The sequence below is a fragment of the Macaca thibetana genome, chromosome 14, assembly GCF_024542745.1.
Source record: "Macaca thibetana thibetana isolate TM-01 chromosome 14, ASM2454274v1, whole genome shotgun sequence".
NCBI classification, from domain to species: domain Eukaryota; kingdom Metazoa; phylum Chordata; class Mammalia; order Primates; family Cercopithecidae; genus Macaca; species Macaca thibetana.
Window position 1 is genome coordinate 28,765,302 of NC_065591.1, and position 16,551 is coordinate 28,781,852.

The following is a 16,551-nucleotide window of genomic DNA, read 5'->3' on the forward strand; positions in this document are numbered from 1 at the left end:
GTGTGTTTTTGAGATGGAGTCTGTCACCCAGGCTGGAGTGCAGTGGCGTGATCTCGGCTCACTGCAAGCTCCGCCTCCTGCGTTCACGCCATTCTGCCTCAGCCTCCCGAGTAGCTGGGACTACAGGTGCCCATCACCATGCACCATGCCTAGCTATTTTTTTTTTTTTTGAATTTTTAGTAGAGATGGGGTTTCACCGTGTTAGCCAGGATGGTCTCGGTCTCCTGACATCGTGATCCACCCACCTCGGCCTCCCAAAGTGCGTGGATTACAGGTGTGAGCCACCACACCAGGCCCAGGTGGTTTTTAATGAAATAACTATACTTTGATTTTTGCTTCATAGTTGTTCTATTTGGGGCACTATGTAACTATATTGGAAGAGAACAATTTAAGGCACTAGTTTTCACCTGAAATAACTAGTCCTTCCTCCTTCAGGAAATGGTAAGTGAGCATTCATTTTACTCCTTGGTGTGGGCTGTGGTTTCAGCCCTGGGGCCTTTAAGACTTTATTTTACAAAACAAAATTAGGCCTAAAGAGAGAGGAACTTCCATAACTCCTTTAGGTCCAGTGAGAAAAACAGATAGATTGAAAGTGTGAAGCCAGATAACATGAATTTATTCCCAAAAATAAATGCAGAAAGGGCTGTGGCTGTCTCTGCCTTCTCCTTAGGTACCAAACTCCCTGAATGGGTTTTTAAGCAAAGCTGCCCCTATTGTGACGCCATTAAAAGCACTTTAGGAAACTTTCTATGGGGTCAACCCCTTTCTTTTCTAAAGTAGACTCAACTTCCCTAAGTGGAGTACAAAAGCTGGTAAGATATGTAATTACTTTATAAATGCCACCTTAATTTGTAAATTAAAATTCCAAAAGTGAAATACTGTTACTAATTCCAGAGTAAGCAACACATTTTTAAAAAATATTCCACTTCTTATTTTTTGTTAACTTCTCAACACTTTTCTGTCTTCTAGTCTATTCTGTACATGTCTGTTACCCTGTTGTCACATTTTTAAAATTAACTGTTTTACCAGGGCCAGCAGTGGCAATATTCGAATACTTGGACCATGACACTTGTAACCTTTTCAGGGAATGATGCATAAGCACAATAATTTTTGCTTCACCTGGGTAGGGTTTTGCATATCTCCATAGAAAAGCAAGTCTCATTGTCACAGAACTTATACTCCTGAAAGCTAAATTATAAAACCACACTGAAAAATAGATTCCCAAATTCTGAAAAATAATTGTTCCTGTCCTTCCCACTTTCCCACTTGTTGCTCTAATCTGATTGGCAGAGACTAATTTTTGTTTTCAATGTATTAGGGGTGGGGGACACTTGTCCAGGGAGGTCTGGCCTGTCTTGATCCTAGCTTCATTTTCCCCCAGGTCACTTAATCTGAAGCTAAATAGGTAAAGTAGACAAAGCCCCAGCAAAAGTTTTTGAAGTAATAGTGGTGGCTCAGCACTTTAGGAGGCCCAGGCATGAGGATCACTTGAGGCCAGGAGTTTGAGACCCCAATATAGCGAGACCCCACCTCTACAGAAAAAAAAAAAAATTAAGTAGCTAGTCATTGCCTTTATAATAGGTAGGAACCTGAAAGTAAAGTTTATTTCAGCCCTAATGTGGTATTCCTTTGGAGCCATTGTTAAAGAAGAAAAGGAAAGCTCAGGTGTCCTGAATACAGCTGAGCTAATAAAGTTAAATCTGACTTTTTAAAATACCTTTAGGGTCAGTGTTTTGCAATTTTTTCCCTTTGGCTCAGAACCCGCAGTAAAATTATATAGATTGAGCATAGAAAGAAAAATAATATGCAATACTGACTCAGCTGAAACAAAATGTTTATGAAACACTTGCTTGTACCACATTCTATGCTTTCTGATATTTTCTGCCCTTTTTTTCACTTTTAAAATGTAGTCCAGGACACAAATGAGTTTGTAAGACTGCAACTTGCATCTTGAGTCAAGACTGCCCAGAAGGTTAGAGGCCAAATTTGTTCACACACACACACGAACACTGTCAAGGATCTTTAGTCTACAGGGGTCACCTCCCAGGACTCTATTTTCAGGGCCCTCCCAGCGCAGTCTTGCTCCATGTGGTCTGGGCTCCAGTCCCTCCAGCCCCTGCAGCCTCACCTGTCGGGGCCTGGTCCTGTTGTTCCTGTCTCTCCCTCCTTCCCTCAGTCTGAGGTAATCTCGTCGTTTTGTGGAAGGAAAACACAATCTCCTCTCTTTTCCCCCAACATTTGGGTCCTCTCTCAATTCTTGGAAGAACTTGAGCTTTAGGAAAACGAAGTCCAGAAAGATTTACAAACTCCTTTGTTATATTTTGTTAGTTTTGGCCCTGCCTCCCCTGAGGCAATGAGATAGGGTCTTAACTGTTTGAATGGGAGCAAAAGGGAAAAGAGGGTTGGGACATCTCAAAAAATTACTTTCAATATGGAACATCTTAATTAGACTGTGCACTTTCAAGAAAAGGCCAGAAGACCTCTCGTAGATGGGAATCAAAGATACCTAGTTTTGGCCCTTGTTAAAGAATAATTTTCAAAAAAGTATAATGACTCTCAAAACAGATACCAAATGAGCTCATGTGAAGGATTTTGTTTCACTCTGAGGAAATCAGGCACGTGTTATAACTGATTCAAAGGAGAATCCAAAGAAAAGCTACTCTTACGGACCAGGAATATTGAAATAAATATGCAAATGGAGCCAAAACTAGCTGCAGGGAGAAAGTCAAGAGAACCTCCTGGATAAGACATAATTTGCATTTCTAGAACAATTATTTTGCAGTGTCATCAGTTAGGTACAGGACAGAGTTGTAAAATAAGCTCCCTGAGACTCAAAACCAGATAGCCCTGTTACTCTATTCCAACTCTTATTTTAAGCCTTCTTAGAATCAGCTATAAGCTGAAGAGTATGCATAGACTAGACAATGCAGAGTATGCACAAATTTTTTTACATTTGCGATAATTCAATTCAGTGTTTGAATGACAAATAAACAGGTTTTTGGTGCCCATTTCAGCCTAGAATTGGACTTCTCTTGTCAGTTGGTGTGAGATGATAGCTGCTTATAGCTCCTACAAAACTCCAAACTGGAGGTCATTGACAAGGCAAGAATAGAGCAAACCCAGCTCAAGAACCATGTGGCAGTAGGTGGCAGCAAAACTCTTTCTAAAGAATGCAGCCTTCGGCAATGCAGCCTTCAAAAAAAAAAAAAAAAAAATTGTAAGAGTCCTTGGACCTTTAAGGAGTCCATAAATCCCCCTGAGATTGTATGCAAAAGGTTACATTTGATGCACTTTTCTAGGAAGAGGATTATTAAATTTTTGCTCTAAGTCTGATGAAAATTATAGAGCGCTTTCCACAAATATTGGAAATCTTCTGTCCCAATTGTCATATTGATGAGTTAGCTGCCAAATCAGCTTCGAGTTAGAAACAGCTGAGGAGTTATTACATCAAGGCATATTAAACTCATATTTTTTAAGGTCAATTAAAAAGTCAAATATCAGCAATGTCATGTGATTCAACCTATTTATACAGATTCCTGGTGGTTCCCAGCCCCACCTGCTTTCTGATACAGCCAATAAGTGGGTGAACACCTGAAATCACCTACCACATCCAAATTGAAGTTTATGCAAATGGATTGTTGGATTCCAGCCCATCCCAGGCCTCAAGGTTAAACTTCAGCTAACTCCATCCACTCCGAACAGTGTGAATCAATATGGCCTTAGATCATCACCAGCACCTAGTTTACCAGGCAATATTCTCAAGGTGTCTAGTCTGAGTATCATCAGCTTCAGAATCTCCTGAGGAGCTCATTAAAATGCAACCACCAAGGCCCACATCAACCTCCCTGAATTAGACTCTGATTGTGGGAGCTGGAAGGGGGAAGAATCTGTATTCAAACAGGCCCCCAGGTAGCTCTTCTGCACCTAAAGAGTAAGCACAGTAGCTAGGAGGAGAAAGTATGAGTGGAGGTATATCAGCTGTATCAAAGTATAATTGATAAAATGTTAAAATCATGACTCGTTCAAATATAGACACATGTCAAAGGTTGTATTCAGTTCCTTAGCTTACAATGGAGCCATTAGCTGGGAAAGCTGATTCTTGCAAGAGCACTCAAGGAAAAGGCCTTATATAATCCACCAGGAAAAAATATTTTCAAAATGAAAACAGTTAAAATTAGATTTCTAGGTTACAGATGAAACTGGTTAATGTCCTGCAGGCTAATAAAATCATAACCTTTGGAGTTATCTCTCTTACCAGAAAGAAAAATACAATTAACATGTAACTTCACAGTATCTAAATAACAAAGTCAAACACAGATCCATTCTTCCAGAAAATTAAATGATCCTTGGGTGGACTTGTTAAATAATTCTCCAGTGTGACATTGAAAGAGTATGCCACTCAACTTTTTGCCCTATGTTCAGGTTTTAAATAACTCTTTTATACAGTGAATGAAGACAGCAGAACATAAATGGGTGGACTCTACAACTCTGGGTAAGATAATTCAGGCAGTTCAGGCTGGAGCAGATACATTCCAAAGCAAGAACCAATTCATTCAGAGGGAGAAGAAAACTGACTAATACAGAGAATTGATAAATAACCTCTTGGATTTGTTTTAGACACTTACTACAGTCATTTCCTCCTCCTTTTTTAACAAGTGGTTTGTCCTCTTTGTAGTGTTAAATGTATAAGCTAGCCATTCCCTAATAATTTCTCTTAGAAGTTTATCCTAAAGGTTTGCAAAATTTTTGAACTTTTTTCTTGTTTTCAATCTAAAAATTTGGATGCTGTGTTTGTTTAAACATCAGAAATGTCCTCTGATTTTTATGAAACAGTTGTCAACCTGGGGATTAAACTGACCATCAAGAAACATGAATCTAAATAGAAAAACCATGTGTTCCAAGCCAACCTCAATGTTTCCTCATAACTTCTTTTGCCTTGAGAGAGATTAGCAATGAGTATCTCTGTTGTGAATAAACATCTAAAGTTCACCAACTTCATTTCATTTTAATTCCTTCTACTAATTTCAAGTAAAATTAAAATATAGTAATTTTTTGTAAAGTAATCGATTCGAAAACTAACCTAATTATTTAGCTAACTTAATTTAATTAGCTTAAGTTAATAAATTAACTTGATTTTTTAAAACCTACTTCATTGATCAAATTTACCATTCTTGAAGTTATTAATAATAATAAAGACATCTACCATTTATTGACAATTTAATTTTTTAAATTGATGTTTTATTTTAAAATAACTATATTGAGGTATACTTTACATATCATAGAATTCACCAATATCAAGATATTTATACACCAATAATCACAGCAGCATTATTCACAATAGCTAAAATGTGGAAACAACTCAAATGTCCATCAGGGAATGAATGGGTAAACAAAGTGTGTTACATATATATGCAATGAAATATTTCAGCCTTACAAAGGAAGGAAATTTTGACAAATGCTACAATATGGAAGAACCTTGAAGATATTAAGCTAAGTGAAATAAGTCAGATACAAAAGGACATATTTCGCATGATTCCATTTATATGAGGCACTAAGAGTAGCAAAATTCATAAGAGACAGAAAATAGAATGGTGGCTGCCAAGGGCTAGGGGAAGAGGGGATTGGGGAGTTAGTGTTTAATAGGTACAGAATTTCTGTTGGGGAAGATGAAAACATTATGGAGATGGGTGGTAGTGATGGTTGTACAACAACATGAATGTACTTAATGCCACAAAACTACATTAAATATGGTTAAAATGTTAAATTTTAGCTTATGTGAATATTTTACCACAATAAAACACACACGCACAGAATGAAATTCTGATACGTGGTACAACTTAGATGAATCTTGAAGACATTACACTAAGTGAAATAAGCTAGGCACAAAATAACATATATTGCATGATTTCACTTAAATGAAGTACCTAGGGCAGTCAAATTCAGAGAAAGCAGAATGGTGGTTGTCAGGAGCTGGGGGAAGCAGGGGATGTAGAGTTATTGTGTAATGGATAGAGATTCTGTTTGGAAAGATGGAGAAAGTTCTGGAGGTGGATCATGTAGTAACATAAATGTACTTCATGCCACTGAACTGTGTACCCAAAACTGTTAAAATGGCAAAGTTATGCTATGCATATTCTACTGCAATTTTAAAAATCACCAATTTCAAGTGTACAATAATTTTTAGTAACTTTACCAAATGGTGCAACTATCAACATCAATTAGTTTTAGAACATTTTCATCCCTGCAATAAGATCCCTGATGCCCATTTACATTTAATCCCTATTGCCATCCACAGCCCCAAACAATTAGTAATCTACTTCTGTCTCTATAAATTATGTTCAGCTCCCCTGGACATTTCATATAAATGGAATCATGCAGTAGGTGGTCTCTTGTGTATCACTTCTTTCATTTAGCACATTTTTGAAGTCTGTTCATGATGTAGCATGTGTCAGCAGTTTGTTTCCTTTTGATTGCTGATTAGAATTCCACTGTATAGATATGCTTGGGTTTGTCTATCCATGCATGTCTCAGTTGATGGGCATTTAGGTTGTTTACAGTTTTGGCTATCATCATAATGCTACTAGGAATACTCTCATGCAAGTTTTTGTGTAGACATGTTTTCATTTCTCTTAGATAGATACCTAGGAATGGAATTGCCGAGTCATATGGCAGTTTTAGGTTTAGGTTTTGAGAAACTGCCAAACTGCTTTTCCAAGTGACTCCACTATTTTACATTCCAACCAACAATATACAAGGGTTCTCATTTCTCCATATCCTTGCCAACGTTTGTGATTGTCTATCCTATTATGTCCATTCTAGTAAATGCGAAATGGTATCTCACACTTGGATTTGCATTTTGCTGATGACGAATGATGTAGGGCAACATTTCATGTGCTATTTAGCCATTTGCATATTTGATAAAATGTCTGTTCGGTTCTTTTGCCTCTTTTTGATTGGGGTGTTTGTCATCTTTTTAATGATTTGTAAGAGTTTTTGTTAATTCTGAGTGCAATCCTTGAACAGATATGTGTTTTACAAATATTTTCTCCCAACCTGTTGCTTTTCATGTTTTTAATGGTGTTTTTTTAAACTGCAAAAGTTTTGAATTTTGATGAAGTCTAATTAATGGTTTTCTTTTATGAACCATGCTTTTGATAGCGTATCTAAGATATATTTGACTAACTCAGTATCTCAACAATTTTCTTCTCTGTTTTCTTCTAAAGTTTTATTGTTTTAGCTGTTACATTAAGCCTGCAATCCATTGTTGATTTTTCTGTATGGCATGAGGTGAGTATCTAATTGTCTCACCACTAGTTGTTGAACAATGTAGAATGGTTCTCCAATCAATTGCCTTGCATCTTTGTAAAAAAAAAAAAAAAAAATTACTATAAAGGTAAGGATTTATTTCTGGACTCTCAGTTCTGTTCCATTGATCTATCTTTGTAGTAATAGCATTTTGTCTTTATTACTGTAGCTATAATAAGTTTTGAAATTTAGAAGTGAAAGTCCACCAACTTTGCTCTTCCCTTTCAAAATCATTTTAGCTATTATAAATATTTTGTATTTCAACCTAAATTTTAGGATCTGCTTCTCAATTTCTACCCAAAAAGCCTACTGAAATTATGATCAGAATTACATTGAATTCTACATTGTAGATCAGCCTGGGTAAAATTGCCATCTTTGCAATACTGAGTCTTCCAATTCATGAACATGAAATGTCTCTCCCACTATTAACATCTTCCTTAATGTCCCTCAAACAAAGATTTATACTTCTTTCATCAAATTTCTCCTGGAATATTGTATTCTTTTTGATGCTACCATAAGTGGAAAGTTATTCTTCATTTCATTTTTGGACTATTTATTGCTCACATACAGAAATACATCAGTCTTGTATCCTTTGCCCTCGTTGTATTATAGTTGTCTTTTCCTTCTAAGAGGGGCTTGTGGGTGTGTGTATGCCTCAAGATTTTCCACATAAAGGATCATGTCATCTGAAATAAAGACAGCTTTGCTTTTTCCTTTTCAAACTGGATACCTTTGTTTTTCCTTTTTGCCTGACTGCCCTGGCTAAAATCTCCAGGACTCTGTTGAATGGAAGAGGCAAGAACGGACATCCTTTCCTTGCTCCTGATCTTTGGGAGAAAGCATTCAGTCCCTTACCATCACGTATGATGTTTGCTGTAGGTTTTTACAGATGTCCTTCATCAGGTTGAGGAAATTCCCTCTATTCCAAGTTTGTTAAATTGTTTTGTTTTTATCATGAATGGTGTTGGAATTTTGAAGTTTGTTTTTAAACTCTATTCATAGTAAAGACATCACATGCTTATTACAGAAATTAGGAACATATAGACAACTAAAAGGAGCAATATAACACTTAACACTCATGATTTTACCTACTCAGAGATAGCCTAAACCTTTTCTCTGCCATATGTATGTATATGTGTATGAATACCTGTGTGTGTGTGTGTGTGTGTGTGTGTGTGTGTGTGTGTGTGTGTGTACCTTCTAATCCTGCAAGGTAGGCAGACATGATTAACTATAGTTTGCAGAAGAGAAAAAGACTTTCCAAAGGCCACACAGCTAGTTTAGCTGGGGATGAGAAAGGATCTGACTGACAGCAGTGGCAGCAGAGTGACAGAGAAAAAAGAAGGTGGGGTTTAAACCCTAAATAGTGACCCCTGATTTCTCTGTGAGTTGTTTCTCTACCTTGTGCCCACTGGCTTTCTGGTGGCAGGTTTTGGGGCTGCTGAGCCTCATGGCTCTCATGCATTGTGTGGGGACAGCCCACAGAAGGGATTTCTCTTGAGTGGAGCAACTTCCCTATGGAAAACCAGGGGCTCTAAGGGGCTTCCCAGCAAGCTCTTGCCTTTCTTAATGACTCTAACTCTGCTTGACAATTGATATTACATTTTCCAAAGAGTGGAGGAGTTTACATCGGAGTTAAAAGCAAATTCTCTGGAGCCAAACTTATGTCTTGGTTCACATTCTGGGGCTGCCACTTATTAATTACTCCATGGCCTTGGACAAGTTAACTTACCGTCTCTGTGCCTCAGTTTCTTCATGTGTAAAATATTAATAATAATAGCATCTACCTCGCTGGGTTGATGTGAGGGTTAAAGGAAATAAGATAGAGAAAGCAAGGATTATGCTAGGAACTGGCTACAGTAAACCCTAAATAAGTATTAAATGTTGTTATTACAATTATTTGCCACAGAAATATCCTTGGAGGTCTCAGAAGCTTGGAAAACACATAGGTTTTTTGGACTCCCCCTACATAATTCCAGTTGTCCATCACAACAGCAAATGCCACAACCTTAGCCGATTTTCTCTGGAGGCTTTTCCAGTTGCACCTGCCCAGATAGTAAGAGGAGCGGCATGGCAATATTCTGAAAGTGCCCCTCTTGTAGCTCAAAGGCAGATACGAGGCTCCATCCCCAGACTGCCCACTTTAGGAAATGCTTTATTTCATGGTTTCCTCCATGTTCCCCCTCCCACCTGAAGATGGGCCCATTTGTTTCTCACTGTCTCTCAGGACTTCCAAGCCCTTTTTACATAAGCCTGCTGCCTGTCCCCTCTTTTAACCATATTTACATTTAGGGGAAAGACCATGATTAGAGGTTGCTTGGGAAAGATTATCTGAAGTTTTCTGCTCTGGCCACCCACATATGCATGCATGGATTCAGCCTGGGGCAGACGAGTCTCTCTTTTTCCCCAAGAACTGCTGAACCCTTCCCCTTCAACTCCAAGGGAAGGACTTAACAGAGGTGAAGTCTAAAACCATGTGAGATGGTGCTCCTTAGAAGCAGCTGGTTGGATCAGGGATGGATTCATGATTCTTGAATCAGATCAATCAGATTCTTGAGGATTTGGAACAAGAAATTCAAAGATGTTAGGCTGTGGTCCATGAATTGGAAGGTTCCTTAGACTCAGACTGGGATAACCTTTTGGGGATCATGTGTACCCAAAGGCAGAGCATTTACAAAGAAGTGTGTGTGTATGAGAGAGAGAGAGAGTCAGACAGACTGCTTTTTTGAATGGTTTTCAGTCCAGAGTTCTGAGTCCCTGCAGAATGTCCTGCCCTTGGGTTAAATAATACTCCTATGTGCACAGGACCTCTCCAACTAGTTCAGGCAAGCATACCACAGGCAGTATGGTGCTTAGAAAGCAGAGCAGTGATTAAAAGCTCTTGGGCAAGAGACTAGACAAAACTAGGTTTGAATGCTGTCTCTACCATTTTCTGGTTGTGTGACTAGGCAAGTTGCTCAAGTTGCTCAACCTCTCTGAGCTTTAATTTCCTCATCTAGTAAAATGGGGATGATCATATTTACTTCATAAAATTGCTCAGAGGACTACACAAGACAAAGAATATGAAATATTTAGGATGTTGCTTGGCATATAGTCAATGAGCAGTAAATGATAATTTATGTACAGGTTAAGCATCCCAAATCCAAAAATTGAAAATCTGAAACGCCCCCAAATCCAAAACTTTCTGAGCACCCACATAATGCACAAAGGAAGTTCTCATTGGAGCATTTTGGATTTTGGATTTTATGATTTGCGATGCTCAATTGGTAGGTAGGTATAATGCAAATATTCTAAAGTCTGAAAAAACCCTGAAATCTGAAGCACTTCTGGTTCCAAGCATTTTGGATAAGGGATACTCAACCTGTGTTACAATTCATATCTTCTCTTTGAATTGACCTTTTATCATTATGAAATTTCCGTGATTCTAAATTGGCAACACTGTTTCTTTTGCTGGTTTCTACATGGTATATCATTTTCCATTCTTTTATTTTCAATCTTTCTGTGTCCTTATATTCAATGTGTGTCTCTTATAAACAACATCTTGTTTTACTAACTTTGTCTTTTCATCAGAGTGTTTACTTCATACATAATTACTGATATAGTTATGTTTAAGTCTACTAGCTTGCTTTAGGGTATGACCCTTACTCCTAGACTGTGGCCCTTTGGGGAGTCTCATCCAAAGCCCAGGATGTTTGCCAAAGCCCTTCCACCAGTGGGACTTGAACCTCTCAGCATCATGTGGCAGCTGAACTTGGTTCCCGTATTTAGCATCCCAGTAGTTTTCCTTTCTGCTGATTTCCTCTACTTCTCACTGTACGTGCGCATCTTAGGAGTCAGTGAACAACTTGAGGGGAACTTGTGTGCATATTTCTCATTCAGCCCTTCCTATCACTTTACCTTCAAACTCCAGCAGCTCTGGCAGCTTTAAACTCTCCTCTTAGCCTAGTCAGACTGCTGCTTTCTGCTGTTTACTCCCTTGTACCCTCACCCACTCCAGGGACTCGGGGAAATCTTCTCAGGGGAAAAGCCAGGAAGAATGTGAAGCTTTCCTCATGTTTCCTTTCTCTTGGGGATCACAGCCTCTCAGGTCCTGCCTGCACTGGATGTTCTCCAGTTCCTTTGAACAGTTCCTTTATATATTTTGCCCAGCTTTCCTAATTATTTTATAAGGAAAATTAATCTGATACAAGCCATTCCCATATGGCCAGAACCAGAAGCCTAATGCGATTTCCACTTAGTGAACCCTTCTCAAAACTGCTCTAGACTAGTCAGCAAAAGTTTCTGTTGGCAGGCAAATGATTTAATCCTTACTTCAGCCTACAGAGAATGAAATGACCTCATAAGCTGGACCACAAACAAAGCTATCTGAGATATTTAACTGATATCAGACTGAAATTTAAGCACTTGTTAAGAGTTACGCAGTCCTGAGAATATAAAAGAATTCAGAAGTCTATTTGGTTCAAGGTGTTTACATGGCTTAGGATTTCTCTCAAAAGTCATTAGATGCAGGCTAGAATCACCAAGGAAATGAAAAGCCAATCTAATGAGTGACTTAGTGAGAAACGCATACTGCTGAAGATAACTGAAGAACTAGGCAATTGTACGATACAGGAACAAGGGCCCCGAGGTCACTTCTTTTAAGCTATGAAGTCACTGACTAAGCAACCACAAATGGGACCCAGTGTCTCTTAGGGACTCAGACAAGAATCGAGTATGCTCCACCTATAAACTCAAGAATGCTGAGAAGCAACCACCAAAATTACTGGCAGTGATATGGTTTTCTTAGGCGTGGGGAGAAGAATCCACTCAATGTCTGCAGATCTGGGTCTCACACCCAAAGGAAATTTCTGGTAGCGATTTGCCTTGGTTACCTGGAATGGTTATTATCTTCTTTAGTGGGTATTTTTTCAACCCTGGTTCATCAGTCAGGGCTAGTCAGAGGACAAAGGCCACATCAATTATTTTAACAGAGATAATTTAATATATGAATTATTAATCAGAAATTGGACAAATAAAATGGCAAAGAGGGGACCCAGAGGAATCACAGAGGTGGTAACTACAAGAAGCAACTACCACCCTTAGAACTGGGGAAACAAAAAGAAGTGTTAGGGGTTATTGAAATTTAAAAAATTAGAGGAGGAGCCCCAGAGGGCTTCAGAATTCTGAGGAGGGGTCCCAGGCTGGACAGTGCTTGCATCTCTTAAGGGGAGATGTTGAGGCTGGTTCTGGGAATGTGGATAAACTGCGAACAGTAACTCAACACTGCTGCTGCACCCAGCTGTCTGTGCCAGGTAATGTGGACAAAAACAGGATGAGTCCAATTCTTCTCCCTCCACCAGTACCCCAGGCTCCCTCTAGTGCCCTCCATTAGCAGAACCTACCAGGGACCCAGCTGACAAAGCAGCAAGGTGGTTTGCAGAATCCCAGCCACAGCAACACACAAAAAGGAAAAGGCTCGAAACTGAGAGACAATAGCTCACCAACACTTCAGGGAGGTTTAGATTTAAGGGTAGAAATATTTAAAAGAAACAAAACTATAGCATTAATATTTTATGTTAGGAAGGAATATGTGCCTATTTGGTGTTTCAGAATGTGATATTTGAGAGAATAAAGCCCATTAGAATGCAGTTTTACAACTCCACTTTAAAATGTATAATTGAGAATTAATTTAGACTTGTGATTTTTTTAATGGTGACATCTAAGTTTAAGTAGAGTATAAAAACATTGAAGAGGACTTAGATTTCTCTTTTAAGTTAAATTTATTAGCTTCTATAAGAGTTTAAAATTTGGGATGATTTTGCTTGTGGTCAGAAAAACCAAAGTAGTTAAAAAATCAACATATTAAATTTCTAAATTTGTTTAAAAATGTTTGAAGTGCTGAGCTATGCTTGTAAATAAGAGCATAGCATTATTCAAACACTCCTCCAAAGTTACTGCCACCATCTACTAGACTTATAAAATAGAATAAAATTTGTAAGCTGAATTTAAAAGCATAAAAAATGTTTAAACTTTGCATCTGAAATGGAATGTTGATTCTAAAGACAAAATTATGTATTAAATTAAATATAAACATTAAATTATTACTTTTCAAAGACAAATTTTAACATAAGTTTTTTTTAAAAGCCCCAAAATCTTTTCTACATAGGAAATTTACTGTCCAGGATACCAGAGTCCCCCACCCCCACTCCCTATGCCATGAGGTTTTCTAGAAATGGTTGCAGAAAAGCAAGAGATGCAGCTTTGTTCCTCAGCTTTTCTAGAAACCCCGGAACATCTCTTACCTTGTAGCAAGCTGAGGAGATTACGCCCCTGGCTTAGTTATTCTTCATTTTCTATCAGGCTAGGGTACCTCCTAGAATAGAAAGGGATGACCACTGGACTTGTGGTAAACCTAGGGTCAAGTCCCAGCTCCATTGCTTAAAAGACCCAAGGCTCAGTTTGCTCATCTGCAGAATGGGGGTGATACCTGCCTTGCAAGGTTGTTGTGAGGAACAGCATAGTACTCGGCCCTCATGCTGGATTCCTGAATGCAGAGAGGGTTGGGGCAAGGAGGCTCTTGCCTGAGCTCACTGGCCTGGGACACTCCCTCTTCTTGGCAGGACAGCTTCTTCAAAGAGATGGCCCTATGGCAAACAACAGGTGCTCTCACTGTCCTCAGGATTGCCAGGTCCCAAAGCAATCTCTTACCACAGACAGAAAGAGGGCAGGCCAAGAGAAAGAGCTGACTCTGGAGCAAAACATCAGCCCCGTGAACAGGGTTAGCTCTCTGCAGGGAAGTGGCAGACATTGGCTGGAGCAAAGTGGGGGAGTTGCAAGAAGGGCTCAGACTCCCACCTGTGTTCACTGGGTCACCTGGGCACACAGCCTCAGTTGGAACATGCTTGGAGAGAGCTGCAAGGGGAAGATCCCTACCTGGAGAAAAAGGAGAGAGGTGGCGTCCTTTCTGCACATACCTGGGAGGGGCGGGGTGGAGATCAGAATTATACCATCCCGTTCATTTATTCAATGCACATGACTTAGAAGCTTCTCTGTATTGTGAGGCCCTAAGCCTGCAAATATAAATCCTACACATTCTTGCCTTCCTGGATTAAGCCCCTGAGAATGTATAGAGGTTAAAGTGACTGCTTCTATCTGGAGAAGCGGTGGGGAGGCCCCCAGGGAGAGAGAACAGTGGGAGCATGGCAGGGGGTATGGAGATGGAAGGCAGCTTCCTGGGACCATGAACAGCCCTGGTGAAGCAGCTGGTCTCCAACTCGAGGGAGTCAAAGAGCAGCCAGTGAGGCCAGGAAGGTAGGTGGGGCCGGCTTGTGAAGGACCTTGAAGTCAAGTTCAGGTATATGGATTATATTGAAAGCCAAGGAAAAGTTTTAAGCAGGGGTTGCACCTTAGATCAAATGGGAATGTCCATAAGGGAGAGATGGAGTCTGTACACAAATACAGAAAGAAAGTACCAAGTTGTGCAAGTCCAGACTAGGGATGGTGAGGGCCTGACAGAAGGCAATGAGGCAATTAGAGATTGGAGCCTGGGACTACAGAATCGTGGTCTCTGTGGGAGTCTAGGCCATGGTGGGTGGAGGTCAGGCTATAAGGTCCCCAGGCCATGTCACCTAGTCTCCCCTGTACACTGAGACCAGCACTTGTATGCTGCAGTTTCATCTTACCAGGCTCCCAGGTACATCCCATGACTGGCCTTTCTCCCGCTGGGAGAGAGATTTCAGCAGAGGCGGCAGCAGAGCAGTACCCACAGAAATCTTCAGTCCAGCTGAGAAGGGATGGAGACAACAGCAAGCATGCCAGGGAGGACACCAGTGCATCTCTGGCCAGCTGAGGGGCTCAAGGCCATTTAAGGACTTTCAGAAGAGCTTCAGCCAACTTACCACTGCTCCTTAGCATGAAGGCAGGCTGAGCCCCTGGGGTGGACACTTTTTGTCCATCTTGCTTTCCTTCTCTTTTCCCATCGGATTCCACTGGGCCAGAAGACAAGGAGTTTCCTGAGTAGCTAAGCTGGTCTTTCAGGAGCTTGCCACCTACAAAGAGTAATCAGTAGAAGCAGCAAAAACTAAGGATTATGTGGTAATCATCATTCTGTGGGGCAGAATAATGACTCCCCCTCCCCCATCAAGGATGTCCACATCCTAATCCACAGTACCTGCGATGTATCCTACAAGGCAAAAGAGACTTTGCAGATGTGATTAAAGACTTTGAGTTGGGAAATAATCCTGGATTATCTGGATGGGCTCAATGTAATCAGCAAGGGTCCTAGGGAGGCTGAATGTAGTTTGGAGTGATGCCATGTGAAAGGGACTCAACCACCATTCACTTTGAAGATGGAGGAAGAAAGCCACAAGCCAAGGAATATGGGCAGCCTCTAAAAGCTGGCAGAGGTAAGGAAACAGATTATCCCTTAAAGCTTCCAGAAAGGAATGCAGCCCTGACACCACCTTGATTTCAGCCCAGTGAGACCCTTGTCAGACTTCCAGTGGATGAACTGGAATAATAAATAAGTTGTTTTGAGCTGCTAAGTCTGTGGTAGTTATGGCAGTGATCGGAAACAAAGTAGATCATAACGCTGGCTCCTTGTCACTCAGCTCTTGGGTCAGTTGACTTGCAGAGAGACCTCCTTTGGCCATTCTACCCACAGTCATCCTTTCTTCACTCTCCAGTCACTGGCACTTTGCCCTTTCACCCAGTGTTGTTTGGTAGTTGTGATGCTTGTGTTGACCTGATTTCCAGCCTTCCCCACTAGAGTAAGCTCCATGAGAGAAGGCATCTTGGTTATTTGTCCATCACCATATCCCTAGTACCAAGAAAAGTGCCTACACACAATGGAAGCTCCACAAATGTTTGATGGGTAGATGGGTGGATAAATGAATATGATGGTGCACTGCTATGTCATGGGCACACTAATGACATGAAACCTACTGAGACAGAATGCTCAGTGGTTGTTTACCATAGTTATGACCTGCAAAGGCTCAACCAAAACATACACACTCTGCTTTTTCATCCTACAGATGACTAATCAGTCACACCTCCTCAAAGGCTCTTATCAAGCCTTTAGAGATCTCAGACTGTTGCCGTTATAGGCCTCCTAGAAGTATTTATGCAGAGTAAAATATTATAAATGTCCTCTGCCAAACAGAATCAGAGGGGAATGTATGAGATCATCCATGAGTACATATGCTAAGTGTTCCCTCTAGGTCAAATACTCTGGGAAGAAAGGCCAAGCTGGTTTTAGAAAAAGTGTTG

The 16,551-nt window shown here is 40.2% G+C and overlaps 1 protein-coding gene across 32 annotated transcripts in view; it reads left to right on the top strand.

Annotated features, from left to right (window-relative positions):
* Positions 1-16,551, top strand: part of COMMD9 (COMM domain containing 9) — a 1,186,740-nt gene that overhangs the window by 973,766 nt on the left and 196,423 nt on the right. The window contains exon 1 of one of the 32 annotated variants that reach the window (XM_050759456.1): positions 14,270-14,273. The exons of the other annotated variants lie outside the window; for them this stretch is intronic. The gene's annotated coding sequence lies outside the window, so the exon portion shown is untranslated. Of the gene's footprint in view, positions 1-14,269; positions 14,274-16,551 lie in introns of those variants that run through there. 32 annotated transcript variants of the gene reach the window in all.